This window comes from Ictidomys tridecemlineatus, unplaced genomic scaffold (genome assembly GCF_052094955.1).
Source record: "Ictidomys tridecemlineatus isolate mIctTri1 unplaced genomic scaffold, mIctTri1.hap1 Scaffold_80, whole genome shotgun sequence".
Taxonomy (NCBI): Eukaryota; Metazoa; Chordata; class Mammalia; order Rodentia; family Sciuridae; genus Ictidomys; species Ictidomys tridecemlineatus.
The window spans coordinates 415889-433127 of record NW_027525947.1 but is presented as its reverse complement, the minus strand read 5'-3'; the positions used below and the strand labels follow the sequence as shown (position 1 = coordinate 433127).

General features: G+C 49.5%; 2 long non-coding RNA genes across 2 annotated transcripts in view; both read right to left on the bottom strand.

Moving 5' to 3' along the window:
• Window positions 1–15792, bottom strand: part of LOC144374642 (uncharacterized) — a 38085-nt gene extending 22293 nt beyond the window's left edge. The window contains exon 1 of the long non-coding RNA XR_013433988.1: window positions 15559–15792. This is a non-coding gene — a long non-coding RNA (uncharacterized LOC144374642). The remainder of the gene's footprint in view (window positions 1–15558) is intronic.
• LOC144364789 (uncharacterized) lies at window positions 7031–8681 on the bottom strand. The gene is made up of 2 exons (XR_013433989.1): window positions 7947–8681; window positions 7031–7815 (listed from the first exon to the last, which is right to left on the bottom strand). It is a non-coding gene; the product is annotated as an uncharacterized LOC144364789 (long non-coding RNA).
• Window positions 15793–17239: the final 1447 nt, after the last annotated feature.

Sequence of the window (17239 nt, the reverse complement as noted above, 5' to 3'; positions counted from 1 at the left end):
CTCCCCTCTTTACTGGGTTTGGATGACTGTAAGGAGTTTGATGTGGAAGGCAGTAGCGCCTGTGGTCTACCTGGATTTGATCTTTCCTGCACTTCTTCCTTCTTATGACAGACAGCTACAGCAAGTGATTCATTTCAGATAGTCCATGGAGGTAGGACCCACCTCCTTCTGTGCTCTTTGTCATGTACAAAGTTGGAACTGCGACTGCCGTTGGAATCAATCAGGCCTAGGATTTGTCCAGATGATAAGGTGGGTAGCTAACACTAGTCACTGTGATTTATCCAGAGCATAACTACCTGCTGATGGGTTTCATGAATGTATCATCAAGCCATCGATCACTGAAGTGATGAACTTTTCATATCTGGGCAGGCCTGTAACTGTTACGGAACCAAAGAACTTACCAGAATGTCTATTAAATTACTGGAGACCACGGAATGAAAAAGGTCCTATGTGAAGACATTGTGAGACAACAACACAATTTTTTTTCCTTAGAAATTTATCCCATAATGTCCTTTTTCTCTGTACATATCACCCTCCCTATCCTCCCCCCAAGCTGAAACGAAGCCTCCACCTTACCCCAATACACACACAAACAGAGAACCGCCCCCCAGCAGTCCACTCCTAAATGTCATGTCTTCTCTGGATATAATGTATTCTCTCCCTCTGCTACAATGCAGGTTGGGACTTGTATTAGTTTTCTATTCACAGATGTAACAGATAATCACAAACATGGTGGTTTACACAATACTTTTGTTATCTCACTGTCTGTCTGTAGGTCAGAAATCTGACCATTGGTTTCACTGGGCTAAAAGATCACTGGGCCATATTCTTTTTTGAAGACTCCTTTTCCAGTATCTGGAGGCTGCCCAAATTCCTTGACTGGTATCGACTTTCCTCCAACCTCAAAGCCAACAATGCTGGGTGGTCATCACATGACTCCGACCTCCTCTGTCTCCATTTTCCACTTTTAAGAACCACTGTGCTTCTTTTCCCCCAGGAACAATCCAGAATATATCCCTATTTTATTCTCAGTGGATAAGCAGCCTAATTCCTTCCGCATTATTTTAAAAAATTAATTATTTTTATGTTTACAGTTTCTAGGGATTAAATAGGACACAAATATCTTTGTAAGGTCTTTATTCTGCCTATCACAGGATTTAAATTTCTTTATGGTTGTTGTCTTTTTACTTGTGTTAGCTCTCTTTGGGCTCAAAATAGTAACAGAACAAGCAAAGGGAAGTGATGTCTCAGAACAGATTCTTGAAACACATTTGACTCCAATTTCAACTCTCTTTCTTGCCTCCTGCTGATCTTGGGCAAGTTACTATCCTTTCTCTAAAATTCAGTTTCTCATCTGCAAAGTGGGGATAATACAATCCTTTTATAGAGGTTGCCAACACAAGGGGATAGTATTTGCAGAGTTTTAGCAAATACCTAGTATGTTGTAAGTGCTCAGTGGAAGCAAATTTATTGTTATTATTTTATTGTTGTTTATAGGAAGAGTAATTGGGGTGGAAAGAGAGTGGAGAGGGCTCAAAATTTACTGGATCTCAGTTTACTGAATCCCCCCAGAGACGGTTCAATCTTGGCTGCTCACCCTTGCTTGGATCTTGCCTGTAGAAGCTTCTTATTCTTATTGATTAAGGAAAAGAAAGATCCAGCAGTTACTGCTCTAGGCTGCTGTTTTCTTTTCCTGTAATGCCTCCTTCCATCGCTTGCCCTCCTCTGCAGATAGGCCAGGGGATAGCAGCCTCAGCACAGACCCATGGAGCTGGCATGCTGGCAGGCTTCACTGAGTTCTACCTCACCAGCTTTCACTCACAATCCCTAAGCTCCCACATCCATGTCAGCAATGTCAGATTAGTGATGGTTCCAGGAGAACTGTTCCTGCCTTTGAATAAAAGTCACTGATTGGGCTGGGGTTGTGGCTCGGCTGGGGTTGTGGCTCCGTGGTGGAGCACTTGACACATGTAAATAAATAAAATAAAGTTTCATTGACAACTAAAAAGAGAAAAGTATTTTTAAAAAAGTCACTAATTGTGGGGCCCTAGCCACTGCTCTGGGGAGGAGGACTCAAAGTCTAGCCAGACCTTTCCTGCACATTCAGGAGGATACCTTGGTGGCCATCAGAATCCAAAAGGGATCCGTAGAATCCAATGTGAGTCTCAGGAATGGCTGGCCTTCCAGAAAGTGACAAAATTATCTGCTGGGTCGATTAAAAGCAACAACAACAACAACAACAAAATTGTTATCAATGTTGATGAGGGTGTAGGGAAATGGACTCTCTAGATTCTTTGGGAAAGTAATTCAACATCTTTTTAAATTAAAGCACACATACATATAGGTTCTATCCAACAATCCAACTTTGAGAATCTCTATTCTATTGAAGAAAAAAAAACGAGTACAGAGTGGTACAGAATAATGTTTGAACAGGAATATTTATGACAAAATATACGTAGAGCACAAAAAAGGGAAAAAAAAACAAAAAACTTGAAAAACCTATATGCCCATAAGTAGGTGGACGATTAAATTATGGCATTCTAGGAAATATTATATATCTGGTAAAAAAAAAAAAAGTGGTATGTTTAGTTATTGATCTTGAATAACTTGGCCATAAAAAAATATATCCCAATAGAAAAAAAATTCCCACCTCCCATAGGTATATGTCAATATATGTTTACACACACCTGGGGGGAGTTGTGGAAGAATACACATCCACCTATTAACATCTGTTAGTGGAGGAGGATAACCCCCCCATGTATCTTTGAATTGCTTCAATGGTTATAAAACCTTATGTTTTATTTGTAACCTGGGGGAGATGAATATAATATGAACAGTGGTACTAAAGGAGTGGTTGAGAGAAGCCGCAGCAGAACTACAGGAGGAATCCAGTGCTGGGAGAACCCACGGACTTGGGTTGGGATGTGAATGACAGGACTGCAGACCAGGAGCCCATTGGGATGGAGTGGTCTGGGGGCAGTCCTTGTCTAAGGCACTGTGGGAGAAGGTCACAGAACAGGACAGAGCCTGCGTTTTGGCTTTGGGAGGCCACACTAAAGGTGATGTCCTTCCATGGCCCAAATCTGAACTGAATGCTACATTCTCCCCACCCCCACTCTGGGGTGGTTGGTGAGTAAGAGGGGAGAAAGAGCCCTCTCTTTGGTGGGTGGTGCAGTGTGTGGGAGTCTGACCTGGCTGGGCAGAGCTGGGCCTGGATTTCCTCATCTGAGCCATGGATTTGGGTCTGAAGCTCCCCAGCCCTTGACCTTAGGAAAGGGCCCCTGTGGGGCTTCTGGGTGCTGTTCTCTTTGGGGAAGGTATGCAGGTATGTGAGACACAAGCTGCAGCATTCCCAAGTTCCTGAGCTTCCTGGCCTCAGCAGTTGCAGAGACTGGGGGCGGGGACAGAGGGGTAAATGCAGGGTTTCTTTTGAGCCCCTACAAGTTGGCCTCCCGCTCACTTCTCCCTTCCTTCCATCTACCCCCACCACTTTGTTTTCAGGGCCAAGAGGTGGAGGGATGCAGATCAGCACCTGGGATTTCCTTTGGTAGGTGCTCTGGAGGAAGGAAAAGTGGGGCAGTGGTCTTTCCCTGGGGGTCCATGGGCTAAGGAGGTAGGGAGTCACCAAAGACAAACTGGGAGCAGAGCCTACTGTGTGGCAACAGGGGCTGGTGGAGGAGGGCTGAGAGAACAGGGAAGACCCTTACAGAAAGGATTCTACTCGGATTTGAGAGAAAATTCCCAAAGGGAAATTCCTGGATCCATTTCTGCCTGGATCACAGGATGTCCTGAGACTCTGGGCAAGGGCAGCAGGCTTGTGCTGTTGCTCCTGCTAGTGCTGGTGCTGGCTCACCCAGTACAAAGGTACCACGGGTCCTGTGGCCTTGGCCTTGGGGGGGGGTCCTAGCTGCAGAAAGGAAATGTGTGTGTGTGTGTGTGTGTTGGGGTGCGTGGGGTGGGGCGTGGGGGAGTGCCCTTGAGCTTGAGGTCACTGGCTCCTCTGAGAGTCCTGAATGAAAATAAGTCCCTTATTTCTCCTCCACGGATCTATTCTTTCCAACTTTGAGTTTCTGTATCATCTCTGTGTTTCTCTTGATCGCCTTGGGCTCCCTCCTCTGCTAACTCTACTTCTGGGGTCTGTTTCCCCAATCTTTCCCATGGTCTCCTGTTTCCCGTGCCCTTGGCCTTCGCTTTCACTTGCTGTCTCCTTCCCTTTAATCATCCTCCCGGCTCCTAAGGTCTTTGGGGTTCCTATGATGAGGCTGGGACTTGGAACTGACCTCTCTGGTATTTTCACAACTGAGATCATCACACACTACACTGGAGTTTTAACTTCAATGAAAGCGGTCCTTCCCCAGTCCCAACAGCTCCTCCAGTGCTCGAAGCCAGAGCAAGCGGGCCAGGTGGAGAGCCATGGGAGGATGTGAGGTGCAGATGGCTGGAGGGGGTGCTCCCACGCTTGGGGCCAGGCAGAGGTTGGTGTGAGGAGGCCCTCTGGGCTGGACGCCCACTTCCCAGCCCAACTCCAAGTTGGGACATATCTGGTTAGTATCACCTCCCAGAACTGGCAATAAAGCTCACCGTGTTGCTGCCTAAGAACAGTAATGTCAACTAGCATATGGAGATGTCATCATGATTAAACAGCACACTATAGTCGAAGACGGCACGATAATAATCTCAACAATCACCCAGAGAAGGAACTTTCTCTAACGAACCAGACACAGAAGCTGGTGTTTTTGAGACTCGCCCTGCATTCCTGGAGCTCTCTCCAAGCGCTCACGTGAGCGTGGGCCTTGAACAGAGCAAGGCAGCCCCCAAACAAGGCACTAAGCTTTGGAGGATCCTCGGACGACTGGGATGGGTGGGCTGGGGGCGTGGAAGAACTCGGCGTTGGAGCGCTGGAGCGCTCTTCTTCTAGGGCATCCAACCTGGAGAACACCCCTGTTGGGAGAGCAAAGGAGCCGCCCTAGCTCGCATCCCCCCGCCACCCCCCCCCATGGTACCTTCTGTCTCTCCATCAGTCTGGCTTTCTCCAGCTCTCTAGGAAATTGATTTCTAGGTGGGAAGCTTTCTGCGAGAGGATGGGCGTCTCCTCGAGTCACCCGGCTCTCACTTCCCCACAAAACCGTTTATTTCAGCAAGCAAGGGGCTCGGTAGTGCGCACAGGTTGCCCAGGAAAATATAACGATTTGCAAATAGAAAACAAAACTATTATGGCAAAAAAATGATCAGAGAAGACTTTCCCTCTTTCTCTCCCTTTCCCCTCCCCTTCCTTGAATAGATTTATATTTTAAACAGGCTCCCAACCACTTAATTTGAAATCCAGGGGTTGAACTCAGGTTAGTTTGATTCTGTTTATATACATTGAAACGAAACAAACAAAACCCAACTGTTTTCCAAAACAAGGAGCCTTTGGGGTTGAGTGACAGCCCCATGCAGGCGGCAGCGCAGAGGATCTCCTTTGGTTTTTGCCTAAGAACAGGGGATCGATCCAGGAGGGAGCTGGCAGAGAGGTAGCGCGTAAAACTATTCCCGGGAGTGGCCCCCGCACAGCGCGTGCTTGAACGGGAGGCCGTAATAGATGCTGCCATTAAGAATCCGTGCAGCTTGCATTGCTCGGGGCGCAGGGACGCACGTGTTGCTGGAATTCAATCGTGGGGGGGGGTGCAGATTGGGCTGCAACCCACTGGGTTTGATTTATGAACTGTTACACTACCGATTGTTTACACATTGCCTTTCAGAGCCCAGGGTCACCCTCCCTTCGGCGGGCTGCGGGCTCCGCCTGGTGGGAACCTGCTGAGCCGCCCAGCTCTCCCTTCATCCTCCTCCCTTCCCTACACGCCCCCCGCCCCCGCCTCACGCAGCCCCCTTTCCCCTCTACTTTCATCAAGAAATCAGATTTCGATTTCAATGAACCCAGAGACCTGCGTGCAGTTGTCCCTCCCCCAACCTACCCTCTGCCCGCGCCGGACCCCAGACCTGGGTCTCCTCCGTTCTTGTTTACTCTGGAATGTTTACTTCTTCGTAAGGCCATGAGGGGCCTATAAATAGGAAAAAGTGGAAGCATCTCCACTGCCAGATCAATAGGGCTTGTCTCCTCGCCATTTCAACTGAGCTGTCTTATTAATTATGAAAGGATTCACCTGATCCCTGCCAGGGAACAGTCTCTGCCCCTTGACTGGAACCCTTAATGGCGGTTCCTTCGCAAGCTGCCTCTGGCCACCGCAGAGGAAGAGGCGAATCGTGGTTAGGGACCAGCCTGGAAGGATCGTGGTTAGGGCTCAGACCCACCTGAGGTGGGGGCAGCTGGCTGGCCACTTGACATTGCGTCTGCCAGCGCCTCTCCCCCCGGACGCGCAAGCCCAGTTTCTGCACTCCGCACCTAGAAGGGACTTCTGCTTTTGAATGAATACATTTTAAAACAATTTCCCCCCCCCTTTCAAGAATGAGAAATTTTGGGGTCGTGGCAAGGAGTCCTAGCTAAGGAACATCTGCTTGAAGCCTTCAGGTTATCCAGTGACTTTGTGAACACGTGAGTTAATTGATCACCCGGCGTTGTATGTCCCTTGAGGTACCCAGAGAACTTGGTGGAGGAAACAAAACGACACCCTCATTTCAAACAATAACTTTTATTTTATACTTCTCTATACTTTGTAGCAAATCTTTTTTTTTGCTGAATTTAATTTATAATAAACTTTTAAAATTACATCTCTCTCTTTTTTTAAAATCAAGGCTCTATTATGTCAAAATCTTTTTTTAACTATATTTTAGATTAACATTTAACATCCCCCCCTTGTGATCTACACCCCTGGATATTCAGGTATTACTGTATGTGTAACAGCTAAAACGAGAGAGGAGGGAAAATAAAGGCAGTGGATTTGAAAGATGCATCAACAACAGCAGGTAAAGCTAACCCCTCAGTGACCTTAGCAGCATTGCTTCTCATACCTTTTACCATGATGCCAGAGTTGCCACAACCCCTTCCTCTCTCCCTCCTATCCATAAAAAACCTAAAGCCAATAATCTGTCATTTTGCTTTCTGGAGGAGAAATGTGCAGTGGAAATGATCAAAACAAGATACTGTGGAAGAAAGACGTGAGCGTGAATTATTCACCATATGCTTCCCAGGTGGACATCTCTCTTGAATTCATTCCCCTGGCCTTCTCCTCTCCTTGATTTCCTATTAGGAGGATCCCATCATTTTTCATGTGATTAACATGATTAATATAGTAGGTGGCCCAGGGCCGTTCCTGAGATTCTTTTGCCAAAAAAAATAATTAAAAATTAAAAATAAAATGGGGGTGAGTTGCCATTTTCATATTTTTGTGTGAAGACGGACTAAAGCTGAGGTCTGATTTTGGCTGTGCTTGCTCGCTCACTGATTGGTAACATTTGGCAAATTAAAACACAAGAAATCAAACGAAATTAGAAAAAAAAAGAGAGAGAATCAGGATTTCCCACAATCCTATTATGAGTGTTTTTTTCAGCATCACAGAGAATCACAACGTCCCCAAAGAACGAATGGATCTTCCTCTCCATTTCCGGGAGTATGGAGTGAGTGTGGGTGGGCGCGGAGGGGAGCTGGCTTAGAAGGACAGCCAGGTCGCTAAAGCTGCTGAGAGAGACACCAGGAGAACTGGGAGCGTCGGGAGCAGGGGCCCCGCCGCCCCGTTGCCGCTGCCGCAGAGTTCAAATAAGCTGCCTTGGATGTTGAGATTTTGGGATTCTTTTCTCAGTTTATCCTACATATCTTTCGCCCCTTCCTGGCAATCCGTCAGGGCTGTGACCGTGCAGCTGTGGAAATCCTCCCAGTATCTGGCGAGGAACAGAACAAAACAGAAAAAGCAGGATCATTTGGGGGCGCGGGGAGGACCCTGGACCTGCGCCCCGGAGACTCCCCCTCTCACGGCCTCCTCGCCCATCTGCCAGGGCGCGCCCCTTCCTACCTGCTCGCCGCATCCCTGGCTCTAGGGCTGCGCCAGGTCATGACTCGTCGTCGGACCTCGGCCCATGCCAAAAGCGCTGTCAAAGCGGCTCGGGCGCCCCTTCACCTAGGTGGCTCCCCCTCTAGCTCGCCTGTGGCGGATTCGGCAGCCGGGTTGCACTCGCTGCAACTGCGCTGGCACACCTCGGCCTTCGCCAACAGATTGCTCGCCCTCCTTGGGGAAGGCTGGGAAAACAGTGCTAAGCCTTGTAAGCTGCCGCCCATTAATGCCTCTTAGCTTGCAAGATGGGTTACTTGCTCGGGTATGGCCCTCCCCTCTTGGCTTCTCACATTCTGCTCCCCCTCGCCCCTTCTGTCTCCCTCCTCCTCGCTGCCGTACTCTCGCCTTTGCCCTCCATCTCTCCCACTCCCACCCCCACCTCCGCCTTTTGTTTCCCGTTTCTCCTAATTTTCCCTCTCTTCGGTTTCCCCTTCCCTCCGTTTTTCTTCTGTTCGGTCCCCCTACTTCCTCTTTCTCTGCCTCTCCACTTGCTTCCGGTCCTCCGAGGCCCTCCCGCCTGGCCCTCCACAGTCCCGCGGCTCAGATTCCATCCAGAGACTCCTGCCTGCTTCTGCCCTGCCCAGGTCGGTGAGTGGTAGTGCCTGGCACCTGGCGCCTGCTCCAGGGCTTTCTCCCGCTGTGGCAACCCCCAGCGCCCCAGGCCTGCGCGCTGCATGCTTCCCCTTCCAGTCTTTCAGGTGGGCTTAGACCCCAGAGGTCTTCACCCCCACCGCCTTCGGAATGTAACCATGCCCACTGTTGCCAGCCTTCTAGGACCCGGCTCTTTGTCCTCCCCTTCCGGTCATTTTTCCCAGCAGAGATTTTAACAACACTTCCTCCTCCCAGGCTGGGCTGGGCTCCTAGCCCCGCCCCGACAACCTTCATCCAACCTGTCTTTCTTTTTCTTTCTTTCTTTCTTTCTTTTTGTATTGTCAGCCTTTCTTCTGAAAACCCAAAATAGATCCCGAGACTAAATATAATCCCAAGCCGTGATCGATTCCTGGGGCGCTGTCTCCTTTCGGAGCTGGGTCGATCTGTGTGTCTCGGTAACTCCAGGCTAGCTCCCACTTCACCCTGGCCCTGGGAGTCAGAGAAAACAGCAGCAGCCCTCCAGGCAGTTTGGTTATATGTACTCCTCTCTCCCTCTTCTGTGGCCCGCCTGGACGGTAAGCATGTTGAAGGCAACCATAGTGTTTGATTTATCCTTATTTGCACTCCCACCCCATCTTCTGGCTAATAGGGAAGATATAAATGTTTGTTGGGTTTCCTTGGTTCAGACTGTCTTCTCATGACCCCTGTTGAGTCTCTAGTTTATGAGGACTAAGGAGGGCAGGGTGTAGGACTTTCAGGATTGTAATACATAGCAAGATTTTGGCACACCAAGAAGCCCAGGGACAGCTCTCCTGTGGAGCTCCTGTGTAATTGCACCTCCCAAAGGATTTCTAAATTACTGCTTTCTTTATGTACCCCAAGATGGGGATAGGGCCTTCCTAGAAGAGAAACACTCCTAGAGATAAAAAAAAAATATTCACTTGGGGCTGGGAGAGGTGCACTTTATCCTGTGGAACAATTAGCACCACCAAGTGACTGAGGCCTGGGCCTAACTATGGCCTGCAACCTCAGGGAGGGGCCTTCTCACTCCAGGTTTTCCAGGACCAAAGTCCTGCTAAAATATTTAAATAGCTTGAAAGTTCCAGAAAATGGCAGAGGCATTGGTAATTCCTTTATATGTAACCTTGGCATGCCTTAGGAGATACATTCTTACTTTTAACCAGACATTTGGAATTAAGTATTTGTTCCTACTCTGATAAGAAGGTAGCAGCCACTTAGCTGCTGTGGCTCCAGGTGGGCAATAGGGTATTCAGGGAAGTATGTAGCATGATTGACCTTCATTCAGTTGTAATTGAAATAAACTCTTCCCAGTTAGGGAGAGAAGATTTCTTCACAGTATAAAAAAAAAAAGCCTGGAAAATGGTCATTTCAACGTCTGGGAATAAGGGATACCTCTTGCCTTGACTGTATGGGGAGGGTCATTATTAGAGGTGGCAGAAAGCAGCTGGTTTTGAAAAAAATAAAGGCAGTGTCTGTTGCAGAGTTTGGGGAAATTTCTAAGGTCTGCAGCAAATTTCTAATGTCCCAGGTCCGCTGCAACAGTGCTGTGCTGGTTACCTCATTTGCTAGTGGGAGCAGACTTTCTAGCTAATCTCTGAGAAAACACCTCTGGGCCTGGCCATGAAGTCTCTCTCCCCTTCCTTTGGACCTGCACCTTCTGCAATCTGAGGAGACAGTGCAGATAGGGAAAGGGGTGGGAAAAGCATGGAGGATGGCTACCTCTAGCATAGGAAAGGACTACAAACTTAGCACAGTCACCAGACAGCCCAGACATTCTCCTCTTGGGCAGTCATTGCTACACAATAAAATATTATTTCAGCCCTTCTCCCAGAAACTGGAAGCCAGGGCCTCCTTGCTTGCACTGCATTTTCTTGGTGTGTTTTGAAAGGGCCATATATCAATGAAAGTGGAGATAATAGGCCAGTGACTATAGCCTCTAGGTAAATCTAGAATTACCCCCCAAAGGTCCTCAAACCCAAACCAACTGTTCAGGGTATTCAGCAGGTCACTTATCCTTGAGAGAGGTAATAATTAAAGTTTGCCTCAAAGCAGAGATTCTGCGGAATGAGGAACTGGTAGCAGGGTTCCTTGCCCCAGGCCTTCTCTCAGGTGGACTGGGTGCATGCACCTCATGTGAGCCTGTGAGGCTGCTGGGAGCTGGGATCAGGCCACTGTGGGGTTCTTTCTCTAGTCCACCCCAGGCTCTGGAGTTTCCTAAACCAGAGGACTGGGCCTAGGGACCAGAGGGCTTGTCCGCAGGTCTGGGCCTGGGGGTGAGAGCCAGAAGGCGAGAGTGTGCAGATTTACTCTGGCACTGTATGCTGAGCTCAGGCGGGAGGTGCGGCACTCTGACCTCAGCAGCGCCCCCAGAAGAGAACCCCAGCGGACCAGAGAGGACACTTACGTGCACAAGGTCTTGATGTTCGTCTTGTTTTGTCCAAGCCCTGCGGGTAGTTGGCCATACTGTCGCCCAGCTTGAGCAAACAGTCCGAAAAGCCCTTAAAGACTGCATCACACTTGCCCGCTGCTCTCACAGCCTGCACCAGGTACGCTTCGGGGGAGGAGGGTACACTGGTCAGCAGTGCCTTGACCCTGCCCTGATGCCCCAAGGCCCTCCCGGGTGTCCCCGACTTCTTGCTGCCTTGCCCCATGGAGCTGTGTCTCTCATGGCCCAGCCTCGGGAAGCACCGATGTCAAAGGTGACCTAAAGACTTGGCCTGGGGATGGCCGGCCGATATCCACTCAACACGACTCTGGTGCGCACCGTCTGTGCGTGAAGGAATGTGGGTTGAGTGGGAGAGAGGAAAGTCCATTCCTTCCAGCTCCCTCCTGAATCGAGCTCTGTATCTTTTTCTGTTTCTATCGGCCCCCCCTTTCTCACCTCCCTCATCTCTTTTATTTCTCTGTCTCCTCACTCCCTCCTTCGTCTCCCAACACTCCCCCAGCAAGCCCCGTCACGTCTCTAGCAGTGTAATCCTCCATTTCTGAGGACAGAGAGAGGGTCTGGACAACAGAGTGCAGGGGCGAGGCTAGCCTAGGAAGGCTGACGGACTTGGGGGCAAGCATTGTAACCGAGGCCACCTCCCGCCAATAGCCCTTGGGCGAGCCGTCCTCGGTGGGTGCTCAGAATGAATGGATGAATAAAGTCTCTGGAAGCCACTGGAGGTCACCGAAATGGATTGTTTCATTATAAAACCGATGCCTACCGTGGAATCTGTTCCGCGAGAGACCCTTGGATGCACTCGCTTTTGCCCCACAGAAAAAGGCAGTTTACATTTCTCAAGACCCAATGGGCTTGATTTGTCCCGGCAGTCAGGGCCACAAGCCAGGCCGGGGAACGGATGTGTCTGCGCAGGTGGCCCCAGGTCACCTACACTATCTCGGGTTCCCTGCTTCCTTCCACCGCTTCTGTCCGCCACTCACCTCCCCACACACCCTTCACATCCCGGGAAAGGCCCGCCACCACTCGGGACAGCAGCAGCGGAATTAGACCTTTCCTCTCCAGGTCCCAGACAGGCTCCTGAACGCCCAGCTCGCGGTCTCCTGGGACTCGCGGCCTCTAGCTCCAAGTTGCGTCAGAGGGTGGGGGGACGGGATGCAAGATGGGGCGGCTGGAGAACAGGAGGAGAAAACCCGGGCGGCAGAGTTCCTTGCTCCTGGACTCAAGTCCACCAAACCCCGAGGCTCCGGACCAGAAACAGGCTCCAGGCCTGCGGGCGCTGCGGTGGCCATTTCTTTCCACCCTAAGGCCAAGGAAACCAGCCTGAGACTGGATACCTAACGGCCAGGAGCACTTGGGGCTCCTGGAAAGCGCTAGAGAAGCCCAAATCTGCGCGGTTGGGGCGGGGAGAATGTAGGGTGGCTCGGCCTCTAGCTCCCAGGATTCGGTGCGCAAGCCTCCTCCGCAGTGTCCTGGCCGCTGCCACTCGCGTGTGAATGTGTCCTGGGAAGACCGTGCACCTCTCCCCCAGCGCACACACTTCCCCACGCATCGACTTGTCCCCTAGCGCTAGGCCAGACGCAGACCAGGAGGAAGGTGATGGAACCCACAGCAACCTCCGAGAGCTCACGGTGTACAAATTGCTGCAGGAAGAGCGAGGCAGGCGGGTCTTGCGTTTTATAATCCGGAACGGGAAACGCTGGGGAAGGGACCAGGGTTAACTTCGACCTCAGCTGGAGCAGATGCGTAAACCTTCAGAAACCTCCACAAAAATTAAATGCCCTTCCTTGCGACTACAATAATAGCAAATGGAACACTGACAGTATCTGATGAACTAATGAATATTTGTGATAATAAAACTCAAAGTGGAATCAACCCTATGCATCATCCTCTTCTACGTTACGCACAGCGTTGCAGAGAAGAAACAAATACAGACCACTCTCCTGCTCTGTCCCAGGTCTCTCCTCACCCCTTACCTCCACCCCTAAAAATTCGGTTTCGAAAAAGAGGCCCCTAAGACGCACTGACAATTTTTAAAAGGGGAATTGGGGCTCGCTGGGGGCGGGAAGCGTTCTGTCACGTTATCTTTCTAGGCGCTGCTATAGAGAAGACCCTGCAAACCGCACATGTGTGAGTGTGTACATGTGTAAAATAAGAAGTCGTGAAATTTTCTGTGTTTTGCAACTTTGACTCCTTGGGCTCTAGCCTGCACCAGAAGGCCAGAGCCTGTGCACAGGGACAGATTTTGCAGGTGCACGCGACCCTAGTAGGTCGCAGCCCGTGTCCCTTGCAGTCCTTTCTGAACCCGGTTTCTGCAAGTTTGGGCAGGCGACTCTGGCTCCTTCTCTGTCCTCCTATGCGTCCCTGTCTTGTGCGGGTTTCCATTCGATCATTCATTCGTTCGACCTCTCATTCATTCCAAACTTCCTCCCACCGCATCTTCATTCGTTCACCACTCTCTCCTCTTCTCCGCCCCTCCCCAACCCCCACTTTTCTTGCGAAATGTCAGTGATTTGGGACAGCTCCCAGGCATGAATTAATAAAGACTGAGGCTCTGGTGCAGGAAAGGGCAGACATTTGGGAAAAAATACGTTCAACTTCAACTCCATAGCCTACAAGCGGTCATTTTCAGTCTGAGGGTCATGTGTTCAAAACACATCCCTCGGGCTGGGGATGTGGCTCAAGCGGTAGCGCTCTCGCCTGGCATGCGTGCGGCCCGGGTTCGATCCTCAGCACCACATGCAAACAAAGGTGTTGGGTCTGCCGAGAACTAAAAAATAAATATTAAAAATTCTCTCTCTCTCTCTCTCTCTCTCTCTCTCTCTCTCTCCCACTCTCTCTTTAAAAAATTTTAAAAAAAAACACATCCCTCATGCACAACTACTTTTTAAATTTTTTTTTTAATCCTCAAAGTAAGGTTATTTCCCACTGAGAAAACAGCACAAACCTTCTCAGATTAAAACCCCTGTCTCAAAAACAATTACCTCTCCTGTTCCCTAAAAATTCTCTGGCTAATTGCAAAATGCCACATGCAATTATTTGCAACATTTAAGGGATTTGCTGCCTTTAGAAATGTTCTTTATTTATTGCAGCTCTTTGAACTAATGTCAAATATTCAAATCAACCAGACTGGAAGCATTAAGTCATTCCTTAGAATTAAAGGAAAACAGCAACATCCTGCATACACACACACTAACATCCTATAATGTTCTTGGGGAATAAAAACAAAACAACCAGATCCCTCAAAATCATGTTAAGTGCATAAAATCCCATTGCAAAGAATCAATTTTAATGTCCAGAGAACCCCAAATCCTGTGTTCTCCACATTTCTCATACAGAAAAATTGTTTTGTATTCTTTCTCTTGCCCCAAACCAATTCCCTAAAGCAGCCCCCACCAAAATACTGCAAGGATTTGTCTGCAAAGAAGAATGCTACAGCCTGAAATCATAGGAGATAACAATTCCCTCCATCTCCAAAAAGACCCGTTTGAAGAGTTTCTTTTTTTTCTCTTGTACATTCTATTAATAACCTGCTTCACTTTCACTTTTAGGCCATGTTAATTAATGTTCTGAACCAGCATCAAAAAAGGAATTTTTCTAATGCCTGCTCCCATAATGTTTTCTGCATTCTGGATGGAAAAAAAATGTAAACTTTAAAAAGCCCCATGGCAGTGTAACTACCAACTCAACATTCCTTAACATAAAATGGTGACTCAATAAATCCGTCCACAATCAACCCCAAACAAACAAAAATAACAAACACCCGACATGACATATTGCAAACACTTAACCATTTCCTATGTACAAAATGCAGACAGTGTTGGATAAAGTAACAGGCAAACGTGTCTCAAAAAGTATATTCACGTATATTTGGCTCAATTTACCCTCCTCAATGGTAAGCATAATAAAATATGTGATCTAGAGTTCCTGGTCGTTCTCGATTTGCTTCTGAATCGAGTCTGCGGTGCCCGGTGTACATGCTGCAGCTAGGATATGGGGGGAGGGGCGGGAGAATGACAAAGTTCTAAATGCAGCAGTTTGAACGGAGCCCTGGAATATCTTCGCTTTCTTTACATAAAACTTTCCAGTCCTATCTGGCTAGCCATCTTTTTCCTGAATTCACCTTTCGATCCTTCAAAAATAGTATCTTGCAGTATCACAGGGGCCCGATGCATTGCCCCAGAGCGCACCGAACCGGGTCTAACCCCAGATAGGAAAGCAAAAATGGATGGGCGCTTTGGAGGAAAACTGCGAGGGGGACGGTGGATCTCCTCTGGAAAAACCACCAGCCGGCCGGCCGCACAATTTTCCTGGAGAACGTTTGGAGTCTCTTTTTCTTTAGAAAAATTCAACCCGGGACGCCCAAGTCCTCGGGAGCCAACGCCACCCCCTCGGGGTTCTGCAGGTTTCTCTGCACCCCGGGGTGGCTGCAGGCCCAGCTGGTCCGCGTGTCCGCCCCTCTGGCCCGGACTGGTTGTCTCCGGCCGCCTGCCGAGAGAGCCAGTCCGGGCGGCCACTTACCTATTTGCACCGCGAGGATCAGTGAAATGTATCTGCGGTTCAACTTAAGTCCCATCCTATGTTTAGTCAAACCATTTGCGACCGCAGACCTTTAAATAATTAGTTTAGAGAACGCGGGGGGGGGAGCGGGGGAAGCTGGAAAATAGGCATTGCCAACAAGTTCCGACGGAGACTTTATGCACGGGGAAGGCAGAGGGAGGAGAGAAAGAGAGAAAGAGAAGGAGCGAGGAAGGGACCGAAGAGAGGTGGAGAGAGAGAGAGAGAGAGAGAGAGAGAGAGAGAGAGAGAGAGAGAGAGAGGGGTAGGTAGAGCTGGGAATGGTTCACTCCATTAGGAGGGGGTGGAGGAAGTACAGCCTCACGCCCACTAGCAGGCCTGACGTGGGGGATGACACGGAATGATTTTTTTTTTTTAATATAGACACCTTTGTAGAGAATCGCCATTTATAGTCATCAGAAGCTCAAATTAATCAGATATCTCCAATTAATGTGCGATCCGAACGAAATCTTGTCTCCTGGGGGTGACCGCTTCCCCCATCCCAGCGACCGCCCCCGCCTCCTCCTGGTTTGCTGAGTCCCTCCAACCCCGCCCCCTCCCTGTGCAGAATGAGGGCTCCCTCTCCCCTTCCCGCCTGGAGCCGGGGAGTCCTGGCGCGCCCACTCGATTGTTCCAACCTGCTCCCCCTCCTGCAGCAGCTACAGTGAATCCAGCCCCCTTCCTACGAAGCAGCAGCGAGGTTTAAAGGAGCTCAAGCCGGAGAGGGAAAAGCGGATAAGCCAACTCCATCAATTCAAAAGCCCCCAATCGGCCTCCCGCCCCCCCGCCTCCCCTCAGCACTTGCCTACCCTCTTTTTTCTCCAACCCTGCAGCTGAGCTCTGGGCGCAGCTTGGAGCGCGTGAGCACACAGCTCGGCCCCGGCACGAGCATACACTCACACACATACGCCCACACACACTACACACAAGCTCGAGCAAACGCCCAGGCCCCAGGGGTTTGGGCCGCACACGTGGGACCCCCAAAATATACACAGCGTACTCTCTGTGGATTTCACCACTCACAAGACCCGCCTGGGCCAAAGGCTGCTTCACAAGACACCGAGGACACCTATATTGGGGGTGGGGGCGGGCAGAGCACCGGGAGAGAGCCTCTGCTGACAATTTTTCGGATACTAGTGATTTACAAACTCTAAGCGCTTTAGGAAATTTCCAAGGCAAGCGCCAGTGTGCATTCCTGTTCCTGATCTTGATGCGTTTCTTGGGGTTGGGTCCCACTCACACGTACACACACGCACACATGTGCATCACGTATGCACACGCACAACCGGACCCATATACACCTGCACTGTCTTTTGAAGATCCCGCACAGACTCTGTGCAGATGCAGCCTACTTAATCTGCAACGAAATGGTTCTGCAGTTGCATTTGTGCAAAATGCTGCAGAAGACACTCATTCGAGAATGAAAAATAGTTATTTCCTTTCAAAACGCTGTTAAGCTTTGGGTTTCTTTTTACTTCTTTTTCTACGCTGTCTCCCACTCCCAATTCCTTCACCAAAGCTTAAAATTCTATTTCTTTGATGAAATACTACAGAAGGCATCGAATACCTTTTCCCCTAAGCCTGGGCATGGGGGGGGGGAGAAAAACGATTCTCCCACATTTTGCATATGAGAGAATGTCAAGCT